The sequence below is a fragment of the Sceloporus occidentalis genome, unplaced genomic scaffold (genome assembly GCF_023333645.1).
Source record: "Sceloporus occidentalis isolate IW3139 unplaced genomic scaffold, rSceOcc1.0.p SCAF_4, whole genome shotgun sequence".
Lineage (NCBI taxonomy): Eukaryota > Metazoa > Chordata > Lepidosauria > Squamata > Phrynosomatidae > Sceloporus > Sceloporus occidentalis.
This window is the reverse complement of record NW_028316984.1, coordinates 51,226,788-51,249,396: the sequence shown is the minus strand read 5'-3', so window position 1 is coordinate 51,249,396 and position 22,609 is coordinate 51,226,788. Positions and strand designations below refer to the sequence as shown.

The 22,609-nt window shown below is 40.6% G+C and overlaps 1 long non-coding RNA gene across 1 annotated transcript; it reads left to right on the top strand.

Moving 5' to 3' along the window:
• The first annotated feature begins 2,338 nt into the window (after window positions 1-2,338).
• On the top strand, window positions 2,339-22,076 carry LOC149313866 (uncharacterized). Its single transcript, XR_016281095.1, has 3 exons — window positions 2,339-2,429; window positions 4,685-4,865; window positions 21,269-22,076. It is a non-coding gene; the product is annotated as an uncharacterized LOC149313866 (long non-coding RNA).
• The last annotated feature ends 533 nt before the right edge of the window (window positions 22,077-22,609 follow it).

Here is a 22,609-nt window from a genome sequence, read left to right as displayed (position 1 = left end):
GGCACACAACAACAAAGGTATACATCTAGGAAATAACTCATTCTTTCTAACAAGTTGCTTTAGTAACCAGTTACCTTTTGCAGTAATGAACTAGAACTGACTTAGTTGTTTGCCTGTTATGGTGCAATCTACTGTTTTTTCAGTGTAAAGAAATGGGGTGTCTACCTGTTACTCATTACTAGATGTGTGCACTGATTCAATCACAGCAATGTGAAGGAGAGGAGGAAGAAATTATTATCCCGTGTCTTACTCCATTCTTGTCTCTAGGGTAGGTTAGGGGCATCTAGTGTACAAAGATGGTGCTGCAGGACACAGAAACATCTTAATGTTTATCATTTAGTTTTAAAACTAAAATAAAACTCTAAAATATACATTTCTCATAGGACCCATGACAAGATTTTATTTTATTTTATTTTATTTTATTTAGGTTTCACACTCTCTGAGGTAGACACTCAAACATGCAGACAGAAAACACTGTGATTAATATTAATATTAAAATGTCAGGAATAAACTCTTCTAGAACATGGCCAAATAGCCTGAAAATGCACAAAAAATTATGGATGCCAGCCATGAAAGCCTTTGACTTCACATTAATATGTATTGTTATATTTATTGCAACTGTAGTCCTCAGTGGTACTCAGGAGAATCAGTAAACATTGTTAATGATTGTTCAGTTTCAACATCTGTGGAGAATAGCTCTATCTCCTTGGGTGCTAAAAAACTGTTCATGTTGTACACCAGTCTTGGTTGCCCTTGAGGGACCATCTCTGCCCTAATTGGCAACCAAACACTGTACTCTGTATGAATAATGAAATACACCTCCCAGTGAAATTTGTGTACGCCACAAAGCCTGTATGTTAAATCTGACCATTCCAAACATCCCTCCAGATGTACTGTTTATGTGTGATGTGATAACAACTAGGTGTTATTTGTAGGATTACAATAAAGCTTCAAAAATGTAATCTTTTGAACTCAGGATTGATGTGCCACAGTACAGTGTAAAATTTCAATAAGAACTGGTGTACACTTCCAGCCCCATCAAGTGAATTTCAGACCATCCCAAATGAACCCAACAAATTTGGTGAAGGTCCTATGAAAAATGATAATTGGGATGCTCCACAGCTTCAAAAGTGAATTTCACATATGATGTATTGCATATAGTTTAGTTCAGATTGTCCCAACTGTGCCCTCTGAATTTGGTGAAAATCAATCCAGCAATTTTCACTTGATGCAGTAACAAACACACAAACATAATTTTATTTATATATATTGTATGTACTGTTAGATTTTTAACCCACCTTCCGGCCATAATGGAACTCGAAAGGGTGTTTATGGGGTTCCTAGGTGACTAAACAGAATCCTGTTTATTTAACAGCGATAAAGCCCATTCTGCTTTCAGCTTTGCTTTATTTGCTCTCTTCTCTCACTTCCCCAGGAAAAGCATACAACCCTTTATGTTGCCTTTCTTTCTTATTTCTTTAATATTCCAACACTCTTTTACAACACTGAGAGCTTGCTCTAAATGCAAAAGGCACTGATAGTTGAACACAGGACCTCTAATCTTCTCTTCCCAATCCTCCCATCCTGCTTTTTTTATTCTGTCATCTTTTCACAATGGAAGCCAAATCCACCCCACCCACCCACCCTCCAGCATATTTCAATATTTTTATTCATGCATATTATATTCTAAAATATATACCAGAAGTTTTTTTAAAAGCATACTGTATGTTTTATAACCTTTTGTTCCTGCTCTGACAGTGGGAAGCTAAGCCACTTCCAGCTCAGCTTGCTTGCAAAGGGGATAATTAAGAGGAAAATTAGAAAACGATGCTCAGCATGAGAAGACAGACAACTTAAAGCTGGAGTCTTGCAAAATATATTAACAAAGTCTGAGGGCTGGATCATACCTGTAGTGTCTCACGTGCAATTAATTCAGGAATATGTAGAGCTGTTTTGTGCTTACAACTTTGTCTGGCTGCATGGGTGGATTTGCATTTATTTATTAATGTATTCAAATGTTTATATCCAAAATAATGTCATAAGATCTGTGGATGGTTCACAATAAAGTTAGTTTAAGCAATTTAAAATTTAAAACAATAAAATTAATTTAATTCATGAAACCTAGGTGCAGAGCTAGGTTTCATGTATATATACAAATTAGGATGAAATCATTAGGCTCCAAACGCTTAAACAAAAAGCCAAGGCCAGCACTCTGTTGGTAATAAACATAGAAGTAAGTGTGACTTACACATACATACATATCTTTTTGAATGGGGTATTAGAATATGAGCTATCCTCTAACCCTTTGCACTCTATCTAAAATCTCTTTCAGACAGCTGTTAAGACCTGAGAGGGATGCTATACTTGCCGGTTTTCAGTGCGATGAGGAGAGCCAGTTCACAGGAGAAATATGTGGGAAAGCAATTAGGGTGAGCTCCCAGATATATTGCAACTTCCCTCCCTTCCCCTTAGAGCCAAGACCATCCACATCTTCATCCTATGAACTACGTTATTCCCCACAAATAGTGGGAAAGACATGAGATCCTGATTGGTGCAGGATTACATCCCAAGTTTTAACTTGGCACTGGAATGAAATCAAAATCAGCACCAATCAGCTTCCAAGGGGGTGGCATTCCATAACTGAGATTTTTAAGGACCTGTGTAGGACTTGCAGATAGGGTTGCCATAACTGTCAATCTCCAAACTGGGACAAATATTAAAAAGTAGGACAAAATTTAGACCCCTAAATGTAGGACATATTTTTTAAATGGAGGCACGCAAACAACTAACAAAATTAATAATTTAAAAAAGCATTAGTATAAACACATGTTTCTTAGGCATGCTCAAAATGGAGGACATTTTGGCATTATTCCTAGACAGATGGCAGAAATGTACCTCCCTTTCTGACCAAACACCCCCCCCCCATTCCAAAACACACACAACAGCACATTTGGGCATTTAACATGGCTTTATTTAACCTGGCCTCTTGCATATTTCAGAGGTTTATTGAATAACCAAACCCTTTAGGTTTAACAAGAAGTGGATTTGCCCTCGGTTTCAGGTTTCTTACACCAACTGTATTTCTCAGAAGTGTGTACTTGGTCAAGGTACTTTGATTTTTCTTCACTGCTTATTAATTTGTAAAAATCAGAGCAACTTACATTGGCCCTGCCTCAGAGGCTTGCTGATATCAAAATCATCATCATCACCATCATTGTCACAACTAGGCAGACTTGTGTTAACATTAAAAGTACAAAAATACACTTTGGAAAGTCACACTCTCTTGCTTTCAGAAAGAGTGGGCCCATGCCTCAGAGGCTTGTTGATATCAATATCATCATCATCATCACCATCACCATCATTGTCACAAAAAGGCAGACTTATGTTAGCATTAAAAACACAAAAAATACACTTTGGAAAGTCACACTCTCTTGCCTTCAGAAAGAGTGGGCCCATGCCTCAGAGGCTTGTTGATATCAATATCATCATCATCACCATCACCATCATTGTCAAAAAAAAGTCAGACTTGTTAGCATTAAAAGCACAAAAAACACACTTTGGAAAAAAACACACTTGAAATGGCCACCCTCCTCCTCCTCCTCCTCCTCCTCAGCACCATGTGGTGTCAAGAAAGGGCCCTTTCCCCTCCCTGGCCCAGAAGCCTACCCTCAGTCTTCCACCTCCTCCACCTCCGCCTGGAAACAGCCGCATCCCCTCTGTTCTGCCTTTGGAAAGCCAGCCTCAAGCGGACGAGCTCCTCTTTTTAGCCCGGCGTGCGAGCAGGGTGAGTGCGAGCTGCCACCGGCTGCGGCCCAGGCAACTGGCATGGGCGGCGCAGCTGCATGGAAGTGAAGGCGGAGGAGGAGGAAGAAGAGGTGGGTGGCCGGTCGGCCGCATTAGCAATCACAGCAATGGCTGCATTAGTGGGCCCGGCCCGGGGGCTGGGCCCAAACCCGGGAATTGGTGGCAACCGGACAGGACCGTCCCTGTACTGCAAAAACTGGGACAGTCCCGCCTCCTGGCGGGATATGACAACCCTAACTGGGTGGCCCTTGTGGTCTCTTCCAACTCTATGATTCTATGGACCTTTACAGACAGGCCAAACTAAAGCTGCTTTCGGTCACTTTGGAGGTATGCTGTTTAAATGACCCATGCATCTTGTGCCACATTTGTAGCCTAATGGGGTCTACCTGATTTTTTTTAAATATACAAACCAGTCTTCAAGAGTACTATTTGACTGGATTTTGAAGCACAGGGCCTGGATTCTGTTCTTTGCCCTAGATACGTTTCTTTTCAACAAGGCCAGCAGTAGCCACTTCCAGAAAAGCTGCCTTTATTTTGTCTCTGTTTGCATGGAGGGAGGTTGAGAAAAGGTTTTATTGCCCTAACTTTGGGATACTCACTCAGAGTTTGGGAACCTTTGGCATAGATAATGCATACTTATGTATTTCACACAGCGGCAAATATGTGGCTAAACAAATGGAAAACAGCTTCAGCTCATTGATGAAAAAAATTGGTTGTGGGAGATTCTATGTCTTTCTGTTGATTTTGATCTATTGTGATCCCTCTCTATCATTTGTGACCCACATCTAATTGTATCAAGGGCACATGGTCTTCATATTTTGAGAATATGTAAAAATCCATTTCATTGACTATAATTCTTAAACAATGAATTTTTTTTCAGCAACAGGATACAAAATGGAGATAGCTTCATTCTTCAACTACTGATTTTCAGTTACTATATTATTTATGAAACTGGATTATTTCTTAATTTCCCTATCTGTACCAGTTGTAAGCATCAAGATGGCAGTTCGTAGAATCCCATGCTGGACTGACCACAGCCAAATAGCCGGACTGCATTGAAAGTAAGTCAAAGCTGTAATTCTGTGGAAATCCTGTGACATATTTGATCTGTAGCTGTGGTTCTAAATTGATATACCTGATTGATAAGAGTCTTAACTGTCCAAGGCAGACTAAATATATAAGGGCAAGGAATGTACTATCAACCTGATAAGTCCTTTCCTGTTCCCTGTGCCCAAGTAGTGAGTATGCTCAGAAATTTTATTTTGCTCTTTTGTGAAATTGAATCCAATATCCCTTGTTGAATATTACAGGCATTTGTAAGCTAGGGAATACCAAAAAAGCTAATTCAGTAAAGCAAGTGACTGTTCATGGTAGGTATGCACAAGGTTCTCTCTTCCTCTATTATTTATGAGCTAAAGAACTGTATCACAGATCCTTGTGCAGCAGAGGTTGTTTGAACAAACTTTCCACAGATGGATTGCTTTTGAAGATACAAGATTTGATTTACAAAAACTGGAAAGAAAACAATAATTCTGAATCCCTATACACCTGTATAAAATATTTATGTAGCTGTTACACATTTTTTTTCAGGCTCCAACTATGTACAGTGCTGGCAACAACACTTGCAAACAGAAGTGTCTGATAGTTCTACTTTCATCTTCTTTCTCAATGATATGAACACATCAACAGTAATAAAGGCAACATGGCTGGCCACTAAACACATTGGGAGGCCTGTCATGCCTTTAACATCCATGCATCTGCTAATATCCCTCTGTGCAATGCAAATTATGTATAACCTAGAATCTTTCTCCCAGCAGCCCTTGGTGAGCTTAGCCAGTAGTGAGGTATGTTGGGAATTAGAATGTAATAACATAGAACACATGGATCATGGATATATCAGTGGGATGCCTTCTCCCTATTTCTTCCATGAAGTTTCACCACCTAGAAAGTCAGAGGTTGCCCATCTTAACCTAGAACATGACTGAGCAGTAATGAGGCTAACTCAATGTGGAAATATAAAATATGCACTATGAATAATGAATAATTCTTGCAGTATTCTCCTGCTGGATGAGATCATGAAGTTTTCTGTGCAATTCCTGATCTCTAGTCATGTTTTGCACAGTATTTGCCTGTAATGAAGTAGATGGTTTTTCTTCTATGTGGAAACAAATTTTGTGTGAAGAAATGATCCCTTCTGCATAGAAATACACGTGGTTTTTCTGTGCTGAACCCCCCCTTTTTTTTGTACAGAAATGCATTTTGTTTTGGGGGGGGGGAACATACATGGTTATTTTTGTGTGTGTGCAGAAAACATGTTTTATGCACAGGAATACACATGATTCTTCCAAGAGAACATATTTTTGTGCTGAAAAGCTATGCCTTTCTGCACAGATCACATCCCCAAAGTGCCAGGCATCCCTCAATAATCTTGCAGCTGCTTGTATTCTTCCGGAAGGGATTGCCCAAATGACAGGAAACCCTTTTCTCACCTCAGAAATTAACAGCAAATTATTATTTTATCCATTCCTAATTTTTAATGTCAAAGTAATAAAAGCAAGGCTATATCTGAGCACAAGGGTGGTATCCTGGTCAAATGGGGGACTGCTTCATCCTTCCCCCTTATTGCAGAGTATGCACCATTCAGAGCAGTGGGATTTTTTTTTATTTTTGAGTAAACATTCAAAGGATTGTTTGTGCAATCTATAAACTGATGCTTGAGATGCTGGAATCCTAACCCAGGATGGCCAATCCTTAAAGATGATAAGAAACATAGGCAATGATGTTTAGAGAGTCCTAGGTTAAGAAAGAGACTTAAGAGTCACTGACTTGGTAGAAAACAAATCTGACCTGAGAGAAGATTACCTCCCTATTCTAGTCAAATAGGGCTCAGTCATTTCCTGGGAAGCTTTTAAAACAATTGTAAAATGTAGGAATAAATGGAGGTGGGCAAACTGCAGCCCTTGGACCACATATAGCCTACTAAGATTGATGTGACAGCCTTCAACCCCTGAAATTCCCCAACCACTTTTTCAGGGCCAAAAAAGAAAGAAGGCAAATTGTTCCACCTGGAAACTTCCAGAATTCATTTTTTTAATAGATCCCCCCCTCTCATGCTGCTTGGTTTACCATTTATAAATCAAACATGGATAGCTTCCTGTTGGGAAGTCATGACATCATAAATCAACTTACAATTGCTTAAAGTTGAAGTGACCTGTTGTGTCATATTTTCGGAAGAATGGAGAGGTAGCTATGCCATCAGAAGTAGCTGACCAACAAAAGTTAAGATATAAATATATAGATATAATTGTTACACAATCTAAAAAGGTGTAGTCATAGTCTACATTTACCTAAATCGGTCACCAAGTATAAATCATACACTACTCAAGAAATAAATTGGGCTTACATGTTTTGACACCAGTGGCAAGTTTGTCCTCAAATTCTCAAAATACACTTATACACAATAAATCTATACTAACGTCTCTCCTTCACTCTCCACTCTTCTGAAAGAAAGTGAAGGAGAGACGTTAGTACAGATTTGTTGTATACAAGTGTATTCTGTTAATGTTGAATTTGGAGGATATGAGGACAAACTTGCTACTGATGAAGACTGGTGTCGAAATGCATTTAGCTTGGCTGTAAAACAGATGAAGAGTTTTCTTCTTTGTCCAATGAATTCAGCCCAATTTATTTCTTGAATCATGTATGATTCATACTTTTAGTGTTAGATTTATTTAAATGTAGACTATGGTTGCCTTGTTTTAGACTGTGTAACAATTTCTTAAATATCTATGGCGCATTACAGACGGCCCAGGAGGGGCAGTCTCGCGCCGCTGCTGGTTGCTGCGTCCGGGAACTGCAGCATCCAAACTGCGTGGTTCCTGGACGCAGCAAAGAAGAAGCGCGAAAATCACGCTCCTTCCTGGGCCCCGGAAGAGACGCCACAAGAGGCGCTAGTCGCGTGCTCGCGGCATCACTTCTGCCACGTGACGTGCGGACGCAGAGTCCGTATGCAGCACCGCCATTTAGATGTAGTCATTACGTGCGAGGGGCAAGGCGCGTCAGGAAGCACCGCCCCTCGCGCGTAATGATGGCACAATGACGGCGCCTCATGGCCCCCTCTGTAACGCGCCCAAATATCCTATAAAATAATAATATAATAATAGAACTTTTATTTCTTCCTCACGTTTTGTAAAAACAATCAAAGCAGCTTACAATGTTAAAAGAATATAACATATATACAAAATATCTCCCCTTAAAAAAGAATTAAACAGTTTTAGGTTAAAATTACAAGAACAAATAAAGCAATAACAGTGGGCAAAGTCATCAGATATATGTGGGGTGTTGCTACATGGCCGAGTACAGTAATTTATTCTGGGAAGGCCTGCCGGAAGAGATCCGTCAATAGCTTTCTTGAAGCTATCTAGATTGGTGATTTGACAGATCTCGTCTGGCAGCCCATTCCACAGGCTGGGAGCGATTGCAGAAAAAGCCCTTTATACACTGCAGTAAGTTCCTCCCAGAGGACCTGAGAGCACGGGGCAGATTGTATGGAAGTAGGTGATCCTTTAAATAAGTTGGGCCCAAGCCAGGGCTTTAAACTTTTGTTGCTCAACTTTTCTGGGTATAACTTGGGTTACACACCCCCTTTTCTTCTTCTTCCTTGGCTATGCCCTCAGGACCACTGCACAGATTTAACGGTTGCTACCAGTGTTGCCAATTTCGTGACTTTCACGCGAAAACGGGGACTTTTCAGAGCTTTTCGTGTGATTTTCGCGCCTGGCTCTATTTCAGTGCCTTTTCCGCGACTTTGGCCCATTTCAGCTCCAGACTGCTGCAGAGCAACCAACGCTTTGGAGTGTAACAGTTTTCAGCCAAGAGGACTGGAGAAAAAACTCTCTCTCTCTCTCTCTCAGTCTCTAATGACTCCCTCTGAGAGCCAGGAGGGAGCAAGCCCAACCAACCCCAACTGTTTGGAGGAATCACATTCACACTAACAGTTCAGCCAATCAGAGAGAGGACAGTGATTGCCCCCCCCAGGCATTCTCAGGCTCCAGGGGCAAAGCAAAGTGGCTGCAGTGCTGGAGAGAGAGAGGCAGGGAGTGAGGGATCTTGGCTGGCTTAATCCCAATTGCCTTGGATTTCCAAGTAAGACATAAGTTTTAAGGCACACAAAGGCAATACTTGATAATGGTATCATGGCTTGATGTTGTGGACTTCTGTGTGTGCCTGAGAGTGACATTTGAATTTCTGAATTCCTGAGCTTGGGCAGAGTGCCCCAAGCCTACCTCTCAGGGTCGTTGTTGTACTGTGAGGACCATTTGGGTTGTGTGATGTGAATGCGATGTCCCTGAGTGTGTGTGTGTTAGTGATTAAATATGCCTCTGAGCATGGGAAGAGCACCTGGTAAGTTGGCATTCCTGCCCTGTCTTCCCAGAAATTTGTTTTGTGGCTCTCTTTTTCGTTCTCTTTTCCATTGCCATCCATACTGCAGAAATAATCCTGTTTGGCACTGCTTCTAACTGCAAGGCTCCCTGCGATGATGGGATTCTGGGCACAACAAACCACCAAGCTCAGAATTTCATGCATGGAGCCCTGGCTGCCAGTAAAAGCAGTGTCTCAAAATGTCACAACAAACTAAGGGAATTGCCTCCACGCTTCCAGATCCCAGCCCCAGAGAATGAGTCTACAGGATATCAGTGTTGCCAATTTAAGTCCACTTCTTCAGCTGCATTTGGATTTAATAATGATAATAATGGTGATGATGATAGAGAGATCTTGTAGCACCTTTGAGTCTCACTGAAAGAAAAGTTGGCAGCATGAGCTTTCCTAGACTTAAGCGTATTTCCTCAGATGCATGGGAATTGTAGTTCATTGTGGCACCAGAGCTCTTTCTCACAAAACTACACTTCCCAGGGTTCTCTAACACTGAGCCAGGGCAGTTAAAGCAGTCTCAAACTGGATTATTTCTGCAGTGTGTCTTGGACCCAACTCAAGCTGCATCTTCACTCACGTTTTAATTGCCATGGCCCGGTGCTATTAAATCCTGGGAACTGTAATTTGTTGTCACACCAGAGTTTGCTGAGAGAGAAGGTTAAATGTCTCACAAAACTACACTTCCCAGGGTTCCCTAGCACTGAGCCAGGGCAGTTAAAGCAGTCTCAAACTGGATTATTTCTGCAGTGTGTCTTGGACCCAACTCAGGCTGCATCTTCACTCCAGACTCCAGAGACAATCCAATTTCATACTGTTTTTACTGCCATGGCCCAGTGCTATGAAATCCTGGGAATTGTAGTTTGTTGTCACACCAGAGTTTGCTGAGAGAGAAGGTTAAATGTCTCCGAAAACTAGAATTCCCAGGATTCCCTAGCACTGAGCCATGGCAATTAAAAGGGTGTCAAACTGGATTTATTTCTGCAGTGCGGTTGCAGCCGAACACGTTTCTATTTGGTACAAAGCTTCCTGAACCCCCTTCATGTCAAAATAAATATCTTAAAAGGACTGAAACATTCTTTGTTTGGTTCAATGGTGATTTTGAGGGTTGAAATAAGATACAATTATTTTTATTCAATTATGTTTACCTTTATTTGCAAAACATCTGCCATTTTAACATTATGGGAATTTTCCGGGAATTGTGACTGAATATTCCGTGTGATGTGGGGGGATTCAGTGTGTTTTGGACAAACATTTTCGGGAATTATCTTCGAGGCTTGTTGGCAACACTGGTTGCTACATCCCTATGCATACAGGGCCACAGTGCACAATCTGTCCCTATGCACAACATATCCTATTACACAATCTGAGCTGTCATTACACATGAGGCATCTACTGCAGTGTGTCCCATTGTGCATTGTCACAATTCACTAGCATGGTTGTGAATTGTGTCAGCAATGTAACTCTGTCATCATAAAGTTATATATCATACCTTTGGTACAGGATCTTACCCTATCCTGTTTTCCAAAAGCAGCAGTAGCTATCAAACTCTTTCCAGTTGGGTTTTGTGTGCTTACTTCTTTTGGGCTTTTTGGGCAGTCGGAGTGGCCATCAGAGGGTCCTGGGATGGATTGGCCCCTTGACCTACTGTAATTCCCCTTCCCCATTTTATATAAACACATTTTCACTCTTCTGCTGTCGGTTCTCTTTATTTTCTGGAACATGCAAGACTAGTATTCAATTGCCTTTAATCTTCTTGAGAAACTGTGTTCCACAATATGTATGCCTTCAGTATGTAGGCAGTATTATTTCATTTCACGATCATTATCTTGCCAATACTGGTTTCAAAGAGTCTAAACCTGTGAATGTAACACATTTCATCAAGCTAACTGAAACTGATTCCATCCTCCTGAGACGTGAGGTGGTGGTTGTGGTAGTGGAGAATAGGATCCATTGTCATGGTGCTTGAGCAGCCCAGATGGCTTATAAATCGAAATGTACCTAGAAATATTGTCTTTGCTTTCAGTCCTAAGCCTATCAATTTCACTGTTCGGTGCCTAGAATTATTTTTCATCACTTGAAAAAGCTTTCTTTTTTCAGATATTGGTTATCAGGTATTGGGGAAAAGACCAGGTTACTATGATCCTGCTATATTTTAAATTATTATTTAATTTAAATTATGTACACAGATTTTGTACAAACAAAATCAAACTATATTCATGCTTGTGTGTTTTTAAAGAGTCTTTAGTCTTTTAAAAAGACACCATAAAATCAAACTGGATCAAACTAGCTCTTTAAGTTTGAGCAGCTGTGAAAAGTGTGATTTCCTTTTTGCAGGGTGACTGCTCCCAGTGGAATTAGAGTCCGGCAGCATCTTATAGATTTAACAAGTTTAGTGTAGTCTGTTAATCTTTAATCTATAGGACGAAAGTTTTTGTTGCATGACTACACTTCTAGAACCACTACAGGTAGAGAAAGGGGTGGACGAGAATTTTGCTTGCCTCATGTTTCTATTTCTATATCCCAAATCAAGTTGCAAAATGGAATATGGTTTTACTTTAGTATTTACATTCTCCAGAGTTTTACAGTACAGCTCTTAAAGGGGAAAAAAGCGCGGGGGGGGGGGGGAATCTCTTATTCACTTAATGTGTATGTTAAGGTGAAGCATACACAAAAATACACATAGGTTGGGAAAACACATAGAAGAATTATACAGCCAGCCCTCCATAGTCACAGATTCAATCAACCATGGCTTGAAAATATTTCCACAAGATACAAAATCCAAAAAGTAAACCTTGATTTTGCTATTTTATATGACACAGTTTCACTATGCCACGTATTTAATGGGACTGTAGCATCCACAGATTTTGGTATCCACGGCAGACAGGGTCCTGGAACCAAACCCCAGTGGATACCAGGGGCTCACTGTATTTGTGAAAAATGTCTTTCAAAGGTGCATGAATTTGGTAAACATATATACACACAAAAGTCAGCATGGTATAGTGGCTTGTGTGTTGGATTTAGGAGGTTACTGCACTGCTCTTATAGTGTTGTTTTCCCACTTTTATTACTCTGGCTGCCTCCTGTGGCACTCCGGGGTTTGTAGTTCAGTGAGGCCTAAGAGCTCTCTGGCTGAGAATTCCAAATGCCATTTTCTAAACTGTAAATACCAGGATTTCACAGGAGGCAGCCATAGCAGTAAAAGTGGAACAGCAGCACTATAACAATGTAGTGCAGTATTCTCCTAAGACTCAGGGAGACTAAGATCTAGCCATGAAGAACACTGAGTGACCTTAGGCAATTCACACTCACCCAGCCTCAGAGAAAGCAATGGAAAGCCTCTTCTGAATAAGTCTTGCCAAAAAACCATATCATAGGTTTACCTTAGGTTTACCATAAGCTGAAAATTACTAGAAAGTGCACAAAAACACACCATACAAAAAAAAAATACACATATTCAGAAAAATACACAGAAAATTGCATACCAAGAGCCAGAGTTGCATACAGATTAGCATGCTAAGCTAGGTGACTCAGGCTGGAAAGTCGCTTTTCCATGAAGATTATAACATGACTTTGGGGGCAGTAATTTTTCACAGACTATTCTAGTTTGCAGTGCTGTGGTGGGGATAAAACAGGAGGTCATGACCATATTGTAGTGTATTAGCTACAATCTATGTTTGGTTGTTGTTGCATGCCTTGAGGTTGTTTCCAATTTATGGTGACCCTAAGGTGAACCTATCATGAAGTTTTCTTGGCTCGATTTGTTCAGAGCAGGTTTGCCATTGCCTTTCCCTAAAGCTGAGAGCGTGTGACTTGTCTAGTCACCCAGTGGTTTCATGGCCAAACTGGGAGTTGAATTCTGGTTTCCGGAGTCATAATCCAATACTCAAGTCACAACGTCAGGCAAACAAAAGATATTTACCAATGGATGGTATCATCTAGAGTAAGGAGCCCCTGTCACGAGTAGCTGTGAAGGAACATAAGGGTGTGACTTCCAAAAGTTAGGGCAACCACTGAATATATTTATTTTTAAAATGAGTGTTTTCAAGCATCAGAAGATTGCATTAAATGGAAGAAGTAATTCAAACTGAATTTGTAATGTTTAAGACTGACCTAAATATTAAAATTATCCTCCCTCTTTCCTGCTTTCAATACTCAGAAGCAAATTCATGGACACATGCCCTATTATTTCAGAACAGGAAACCAGCAAGAAGGCATGCAGAATTGCAGAATTTCCAAAAACACTTTGCAGAATCACCTACTTACTAATCATTTGAGTACATGGTTTCCTTATAACTGCATTGCACAAGAATCCTTATTCATCATCTCTCGGTGTGCTAGTTTATTATATGGGACAAGGGGCAGAGATGGGATCTGGAGCATTCAAAGCTATGATCTCTGGCTTGCAGCCTTAAGGGTGATAACACAGAATTTGATGAGCCTTTCTTATCATATCATCATACAATGCACTTTGCTGTTTTATAGTCAGTCTCTAGGCACAGCTGTTCTTCCTCTGCCACTGCCATAGTTTTGCTTCACATCCAGAAGATTTAGGAGTCCCTAGAATGTACATTTGAAGAAAGACTCATACAAGTAAGCACATGAAGCAGAGGTTCCTCTTGTGCTACTCCCTGATCTATTCCAATGCCTTGCTGAATAAAAGAAATTCAGAGATAGAGCATTCAGTCTAACCTGTGCTCAAGACTGCCGTCATGGATGGGAGAGGATGACATCAGCCATAAATTCATTCCATTGGCAGACCAAGACAAGTATTTCTCATGAGTCCACTCTCAATTGTATGGTTTCTTCTCCTGTAGCTGCTCCAAGTTATAGAAAAGCCACCCAGGTGCTGGATTATCCTAACAGAGATTCAGCACAGAGAACTTCCATTCATCCTGGCACAGGTCCAGGGGGAACAACCACAAAACTGAGAGGGGCTTTACCACTCAAGCAACCATGGATCCATTTACTGTTGCATCCCCTAATTTCCTTGAACATACAATTAAGGTCTTAGACTCAGAAATAAAAGTACAGTGGGTCCTCCACATTCGCTGGGGTTAGGGGCAAAGGACACTATAGAACACCTTTCTAGGAATCTCTAAGTCTTCCAGTGCAACTCTATGATCAAAATCTACCAGAAATCATGCTAGAGGACCTACAAAGTGTGCTCTCTAGGAGCCTCTAAGTCCTACAGCACAACTCTATGGTCAATTTCCAGCAGAGTTGTGCTGGAGGACGTAGAGATTCTTAGGACCTTACCACACAGGGGCTCCAGACACGGGTTGAAAACGGAACAAAAAGGGCCGGGAATGAATGGGGAATGAGTAGTCCCAATTCCGCTCTCTTCCATTCCCAATCCATCCCAGAGAACGCGATATTTGAGAACTGTTCAGAACAACAATCACCTCCTATGGGACGGATTGGGAATGGAAGGAAAGGGAACAGAACAAGCGAGGGACTTTCTGTGTGCAGTAAAATGCATCCCCCACTTGTTCCGTTCCCTTCCCGGCCCCTTTTGGACCATTCTCGTCCTGTGTCTGGAGCCTGTGCAGTAAAGTCCTTAGAGAAAACATATTAATGAAAGCCGCAAATAATCAAACCCACAAAAGTCAAAGCTGCAAATGTGGACGGCTGACTGTAGTTATCAAATGGCAACATGATACTCATTGCTTCACACTAAGGATTGCAGAATGTACTTGAGTACACAGGGTATGTCACAGTTTTCAATTACAGAGTACATGTGGACTCTGTTTAGGCTTTCAGCAGAACACTTAAGGGCATAAGCCTCTGTCACCAGCCACCAACATCCTGTCTATGCCAGCCCCAAGCCCCTCATATCTCACTCGTATCCTTCATAATTAAGTGCAAAGCCCAGAACAGAAATTCGAAGTGCATTCCATTGCTGAGCACATTCCAACTCCATGTGCCTACTTGTTTGAGTCTTTCTTCAAGTGTACAGTTCTAGGGACTCCTAAACCTTCTGGATGTGAATCCAATATTGACTGAAGGATGATGGGTATCCTAGCTGATCCATAGCAGAAGGATCATTAGTATGCACCTTCCCATGCTCTGCTAAATGATTGAATAGGGCTCTGTGCTAGTTGTCATATGGGCAGTTTTCCTACTATTTCAAAGTTGGGACCAGATGACACCAAGCCTCCCACAAGTTTTTCTTACTTTTAAGAATTAAATTATTAGGAAAATATTCAATTTGGATTGTCAGTATTTTGATATTGTGTTGGGTCATTCAAGCCTGGAAGATCTTTCGGACTACTATTCCAGTAGTCCAGAATTATGGGCTTCTATTCCCAGCCAGCATAGCTAAAGATTGTAACTGTACAGATCAAGCTGTGGGATAACTGTTTTTCATTTTAAACTCTCCTAGCTTTCATGGAAGTTATACTGATGGAGGCAGGCCCTTTCTTGATGGAGGCAGGCCCTTTCTTCCTTCCCCTACAAGGAAACTTGTCCCACCAGAAAGTTATAAATATACAAAAATGGGTTGATTAACCAGGTAGCGTCAAAGCAAATACTAGTGGGAAAATTCATCCCTTCTAGCTACAGAACTACTATTACAAAGGAATCTGTAAAGCATCATAATATCTGGGATGGGATTTGTTCCTGTATTTGCTTCCTCACTTCTTAAATTCATTATTCATACTACTGCAAACTCATCAACAACAGGCAAAATGTTATATACATATCATTAATTTTTAAAATGTGATTGAATTAACAGCATAAATATTGGCAAGACTGAAATTATCCTTAGTTAATCATTCCTCTAAAACCATATTTGATTAGCTGAAGAATATAAGACTAATGGGTAAAATCTAAAAGAAAACATCTAGCTGTCTGTAGGAGGAATAGTTCAGGGATTTGTGTTTTTAGGACAATAATTTTAAAAGCATCTTGAGCACTAGGAAGGGAAATGGTATGACAGTTCATGTGATGTGATGGGCTTAGGAATTCACTGGGTTGACTCCATAAAGTGGCTCCTGAGGACCAAAAGCCTCCTTTCATCCATAGACAAATTCCATCTGCTGATAGGAAGGGAGTGGGGGACATTTCTGTTGTGGTCCCGACTATCCCTTCTTTCACTTTCAAGTCTAAAGGAGGGCATTAGCAGATGCCATTGGTTTCCATGTCACTAGGGAAGTGAATCTTCTCCAGTTTTTGGTCTCAACTTTAAAGTAAATCTCCAAAGTGTTGAACCTTTCTCCCTCAAAATAGGTTCAGTGCTGTGTCATTAGGTATTTTAAAATATAGGCAAATACCTGGAATGGATTCATCCCAACCGGCATTTTCTGTCATGGGTGGGGCCCCCCTCAAAATTGGGGGAAGGTGACCTGAGATTGGAGAGGAAGGGAGGGGAAAATTGCCTAAAATTTCCTCCCTGCTTTTCATTAGCAGAAGCAGTCTATGCAAAATTTTACTCAGAGGTTTCTGTCACTAATGGAAGAACACTGAGCATCCAGTCCATTATGCTTTTGTAACTTGGGCAGGATTACCCAGAGGTATATGTGCTGTCCAGGTGGAAAGAGCATTTCTTAGTATAATTCAGCAGACAGAACCAGAAAAGCCAAAAGCATATAGAAGGCAATTTTGGCTGCCATCATACCAGTATAAATCTCCACATTCTGCTGAAGCCAATATTCCACTTAACTGCAATACAGATCAGAGACATATAGGATAACAAAATATGACCCACGGAAAATGTTCCTGATACTAGAGTAAAAGTAACAGGAGATTTAGGGGCTGAACAGAGTGGCATTTAATGCTGGCCTCAGGGCAGAGAGAGGATGTGGCAGCCACAAGATGCATGCCTGACTCCACCCCCAAGGGTGGCCTGACTCCACCCCATCATGCCACCCAACCGATCACATGGCACACAGCGTTATGGCACTTCTTTGGCATGACATTCAGATTATGCACGCCAAAAGGAGTGCCAGAAGGTACCACTGCAGTGGCAAAGGCTCCCTTTTTCCGGCTTCAAAAAGAGTGGCATTTTGCCATTCTTTTTAGGACCAGAAAAATGCCGGATTGGGGCTGCAGCATGTAGTTACCACAGCCCCAATCCAGAGAGGAAAAGAGCGGCAGGGCCCTGCTCCAAAAGGGCGGTCTGTTTAGCCCCTAAGTTTCTGTACTTGATGAGACATTTCTCTATATATACTGAAAAAACTTATGCCTGGATACTATAAGGGCAGTTTGCAACGCAAGCATGTTTTCTCCACTTCTCTAGGGTTAGCACTATGCATGTAGAAAGACAATGACTATGGTAATCTCATGGCTGGAACCACATTCTACTACCTGGAACTGTGCACACGATTCCATTTCTTCACTTGAACCCTCTGAGCAGTTCCCCATAGGTAACTGCAGTAAACAGTTTTGACAGCTCAGTTGTTGGAATTTGCATCTGCAAGTCACTGGACATGAGCCCTGTTCACATATAATGAAAAATAAAGGAAGGATAAATGTAGGGGCAATGACTGCACTGTGTACGTTAACCACACCACAACATCCCCATGTTTATTTTCCCACTTTTCTCCAACCTTTCAATATGGAATAGCAAGATCTAAATGAAGGATGTATCCTCCTCACAACCTGGGAACTTGATCAAAGAGGGTCCTCAATAGCAGCATTCAATGGCTTCAATGGCTTCCATGTCAGTGAGATGGCGAATCCACCTGAGGTTTTAGTTATAGGTTTTTAAGTGTACTTCAAATTATGGTGACCTTCTAAGGTTTTCCTGGCCAAACTTTTTCAGAGGAGATTTGCCATTGCCTTCCATTGAGGGCAAGAGAGTGTCACTTGACCAAGATCACCCAGAGGGGTTCCCTGGTCTCCTAGAGTTCTAGTCCAATGCTCAAATTTGCATCTAAGGTGCTGAAGCTATTCTGGGGATAAGTCTCAACACATTGATAGTTGCTTTACAGTTCAGACCCATTCTCGAGATGCATTTGCCACCCCACTGACCTACCTCAGGACTCCACTCACAGAGAGTTCAATTGACTCTCAACAGAACTTATATTTTTGGTATTTGAAAAAAAAAAACTGGCTATAACATATGCATCTTTATGCTTTATGAAAATTAGCTAATCTCAGAATTGTCATTCAACATAGCATTCATCTCATGCTTTTTCCTGAAAGGTAAGTTTCCATTAGTTTTAGAGAGACTTAATCAGGAAACACAAGTTCAGCCTCTGACATTCTGTGACAATATTTCTAGCTCCAAGTAGACATATACACACCACGGAAGATAATTTCCTATTGAATCTGGTGGGATTTACTCAAGCAGAGGATTATAATGTTGACAAGATTGTTTCAGGCATTGTTTTTAGACTTCTTCAAATTTGGACTGGCACCAGTACAGATGTTCACTTTCGAAATTAGCTTTTATAGGCAGGCAACCCTCTGGTGTGTTGGTTAACAATTCCCATAATCCCCAGATTTCATGACCACACTGATTGGGGATAATGGGAGTTGTAGTCAAATGTCTCTGCATGATGTTGGGTTAGGGAAGGCTGTTCTGACTGCTATCACTGTTTGTGTATTTTAAAATGTTCAGATCTAGCAGAATCATGTGAATAATCAGTGTTCGAATGTTTTTCCCCATCTTCGGAGTTTTTATTAGGCAAATATTTGGATTGCAATCTATTAAAACCCACACATGGTGCATTAAGCATACACAACATCTCCCGATTTTTCCAGGCTTGTTTGAAGTGCTGTACCACCTTCCTTGCCTGTGAGCAGCCTTGAATTAAAAATGAACAGGTGATGAAATAAAGAATAAGCATTCTTGAACTCCTTGCAACCATTGAATTTCAAAATAACTCCTTTTCCCTGGTGAGGTTTCTCTCCACTCCCACTAACTGTGAAAGGGCATAGAAATGAGTGCCAATTTATGCACATAAATCTGGAATTCTCCCGCCTTGTCCTTTCTTTTCTCTTGCGCATCAGCATGGAGGCTGAAGAGCACACAGCTCACTCTGCAGGGCTAAACTCCTCCAGGGCAAATTGGTAGCCTCTGCTACTGTAATTTCCTAATTGGACTTCAGTGTGGCTGAAACATACAAATACACACACTTTTAGAGTAATCCAAGGAGAGGCAGAGGAGGATTCTGCCTGCCTTGCGATGTCTGCTTCAAGCAGCTTTGTTCATTGTTGGACTCCATTCCATAACAAGTTGTTTCTGATCTCCCTTTGTCCTCTATTCTTTTAAGGACTGTCTTATTTTTGTTGAAAGAAACAACATGACTCAGACATAATGCTTACTCTCTAGACCTAAATACCCTAAAGGCAGCAGATGCCATCTGATCTTAGAAGCTAAATAAGGTCCTTGGGTGAAAGACTACCAAAGGATATCAGGTGCTGTAGACTATATTTCAGAGGAAGGAACGGACAAAACCACCTCTGAGTATTCTTTGCCTAAGAAAACACAATGAAACTCATGGGGTCACCATAAGTGAATAGACGGCTTGAAGACACACTTCTAGGAATGATAGGAACATACAGATTCATACTACTAAATCATATTAGAGCCATGATCCAATAGCTGGATTGTGTAGCAGGAAGGTGCACCAATGTAGCTATGTAACTTTAGATGGGAGTGGCACATGAGTAAACTACAGTGCCTGTACACTGGATTGTTCAACCATTCACATAAGATGCATCATGTCAGTGTAGACATACAGTGGACCCTTGTTATACGCTGGGGTTTGGTTCCAAGATCCCCCGTGTATAACAAAATCCGTGTATGCTCAAGTCCCATTACATATAATGACATAGCAAAATGGTGTCCCTTATAAAAAAAATGGAAAATCAAGGTAAATTTATACTTTTTTGGAACATTTTCAAACCGTGTATGCTTGAATCCGTGTATAAAAAATCCGTGTATAAGAAGGGCCGACTGTACTTTTACATAATAATCAGTAGGACTTTAGTCAAAGTGTGCTAGGAGATACACCTATGCAACACTTGGAAAAACAGTGCTTCAGCAACGGTTGTGCTAGTGGTAGACCTCTATTTGAGAAACCATAATTAGGATATGAGCATTGGGCAATAACCTAAAAAGGCCAACAGAGTAAGAATACTCTGACATACATCACCAGAAAGATTCTAGCCAAAATCACCTGTTATATTCACATAATTACTGAAAGCATGAGGCATCAAGGATCACACTTGCCAGGCCCCCATGCATTTGACTGATCTTATATACAGTTTGGACACACAGAGTGGCCTAAATCTTATTGTTAGTCTCGACTCAGTCTTGACTCAGTTGGATTTACCTGCATTTTGTCTCACCAACAGTTGATTTGCCAGGTTTGTTCTTTTTGGGACTAACCATCCAGCTACATTTTTTCTCAGTTAGGCATGTAAAAATCTGGCAGTTCCACTTCCATTGCATTTCTCAGAATTCTTATGCAGTCTAAATTCTGTATCAGATGGAGACTCTTTCCCCCCTTTTCTTCCTGTATGGAAATTAGTGGATAACTGGGTTTGACCTTTTCCAAATGCCCAGATTTGTTTAAACTTTTTCCTGACCAACTAAAGACGTTTGTGCTCATTTTTTAGATTTATGAATTTAATTGCATGCATTCACTTGTGCAATTTTTAAAAAAAATCAGGAATGGGTGTGGTAAATCTTGTGGTTTCATCCTACTGTCAGGAAACCAAAAGACACAGTCACAATTTTGTGTACCACAGTGCTATAAATGAACAAATCATTTTTTTCAAAAAAGGGTGAACCTATCATGCAGTTTTCTTGGCAAGATTTGTTTAGTAGGGCTTTGCCTTTGTCTTCCTTTGAAGTCAAGAGACTATGACTTGCCCAAGGTTCCATGATCAAGTAGAAATTTGAACCCTAATTTCTAGAGTTGTAATCCAATGCTCAAATTATCATGCTGGTGCTCTCTCTCTCTCTCTCTCTCTCTCTCTCTCTCTGTGTGTGTGTGTGTGTGTGTGTGTTTAAATAGATCTTGCTTAATGGATATTTTCTTTTCCATCCCTTCTTTTCTATCCCACTTTGTATTTACAGGTACCAGACTGTCTTGAGCAATACTCCACAAGTACAGCTCATCAGTGCACGAGTGCTTTTCGGATGATCAAGTGAACACACAAATCGAGAAGCAGAAAGACACTAGGAAAAGAGAGTGCAATGCCATCATCCCCTCCCTCTCCTACCAAATTCTATTTATTTGGGGTTTGAATAGAAGCTTTGTTAATTTTATATTACTAGCTATCAATGATTGCCACTCCCTAGTTGTCTATGATGAAAGGCTAATTGTTTCCTCTCTCACACAATTGCTTCTCTAAAAATAAGCTCAAGTTCAGTCCATGAAGAAAATTATGAATGTTGGTAAGTTCTTGTCATAAAATGAATGGGGGTATATATTTCTTTGTTTATAACTTCCCAACTGTTGGCTGCTTTGAACCTTGATAGACTGATGGACTATCATCCATGTGTCAGTGGGTGCACAATAACAGAGCAGTTTTTTTAAAATCACAACTGCTGGCTTCTTACATACACTGCATACAATCTGATAATGCGCTGCATGGGGGGAGTGGTTGTAAGGCAGATGGTTTGGGTACCCAACTGTTGTCAACACAAGAGGAGAATGGAATGCTCCACTAGCAAACGGTGTCTCTTTGCTTCTTCAAAGGAAACTGCCAGATATGAAAATCTCCAGCAGAGATCAGTTGGAAATGATCAAAGAAACTCTAGGACTGACTTCCTTCCTTGCTTTTTTTTTTTAATGAAGAGCCATTCCACATACCCCAGCTGAGACCAATTGTAGGTAAGCAAATAAATGCAATAGTAAAACACACATAATTGTCTGCATGATACACTTATTAGACCATGATAGAGGTTTGGAACAGAATTTTTGATGACATTCATTCTAAATGTTTAAGAATATATAAGAAAAGGATATGACTATAAAACATGTCCCTTAACAGATTTAAACTGTGTTCTTTTGGAGTCAGGAACCTGTCATTCTTTGGCCATGGAACTGCATAAAACATCACATAGGTAAATGGCACCTGCTAGTTCAATGGTATCAAAAAGCCAGGAAATGAATTTTAGATTCTATCACACTAAGAAAAATGTTTCCTGTCTTCAGTAGCATTTTAATGGCACTGATGAATTTCTAGCCAACAAGCCTGAAATGTTTAAGTATAAGCTACGTCACTGGAATTATACCATCTGCCTCAACAGGCAGCATAGAAATTTACCAGACAATTTCTTTATTTTTTAAAAAAACTATATATCTTCTATGATTGCCAGTGCAGCCCTTACATATGGGCTCAAAAGCAAGCCCCACTGACTTCAACCCAAGAGTAGAACAAATCATTCGGTAACAATATGTTACAAAGCTAA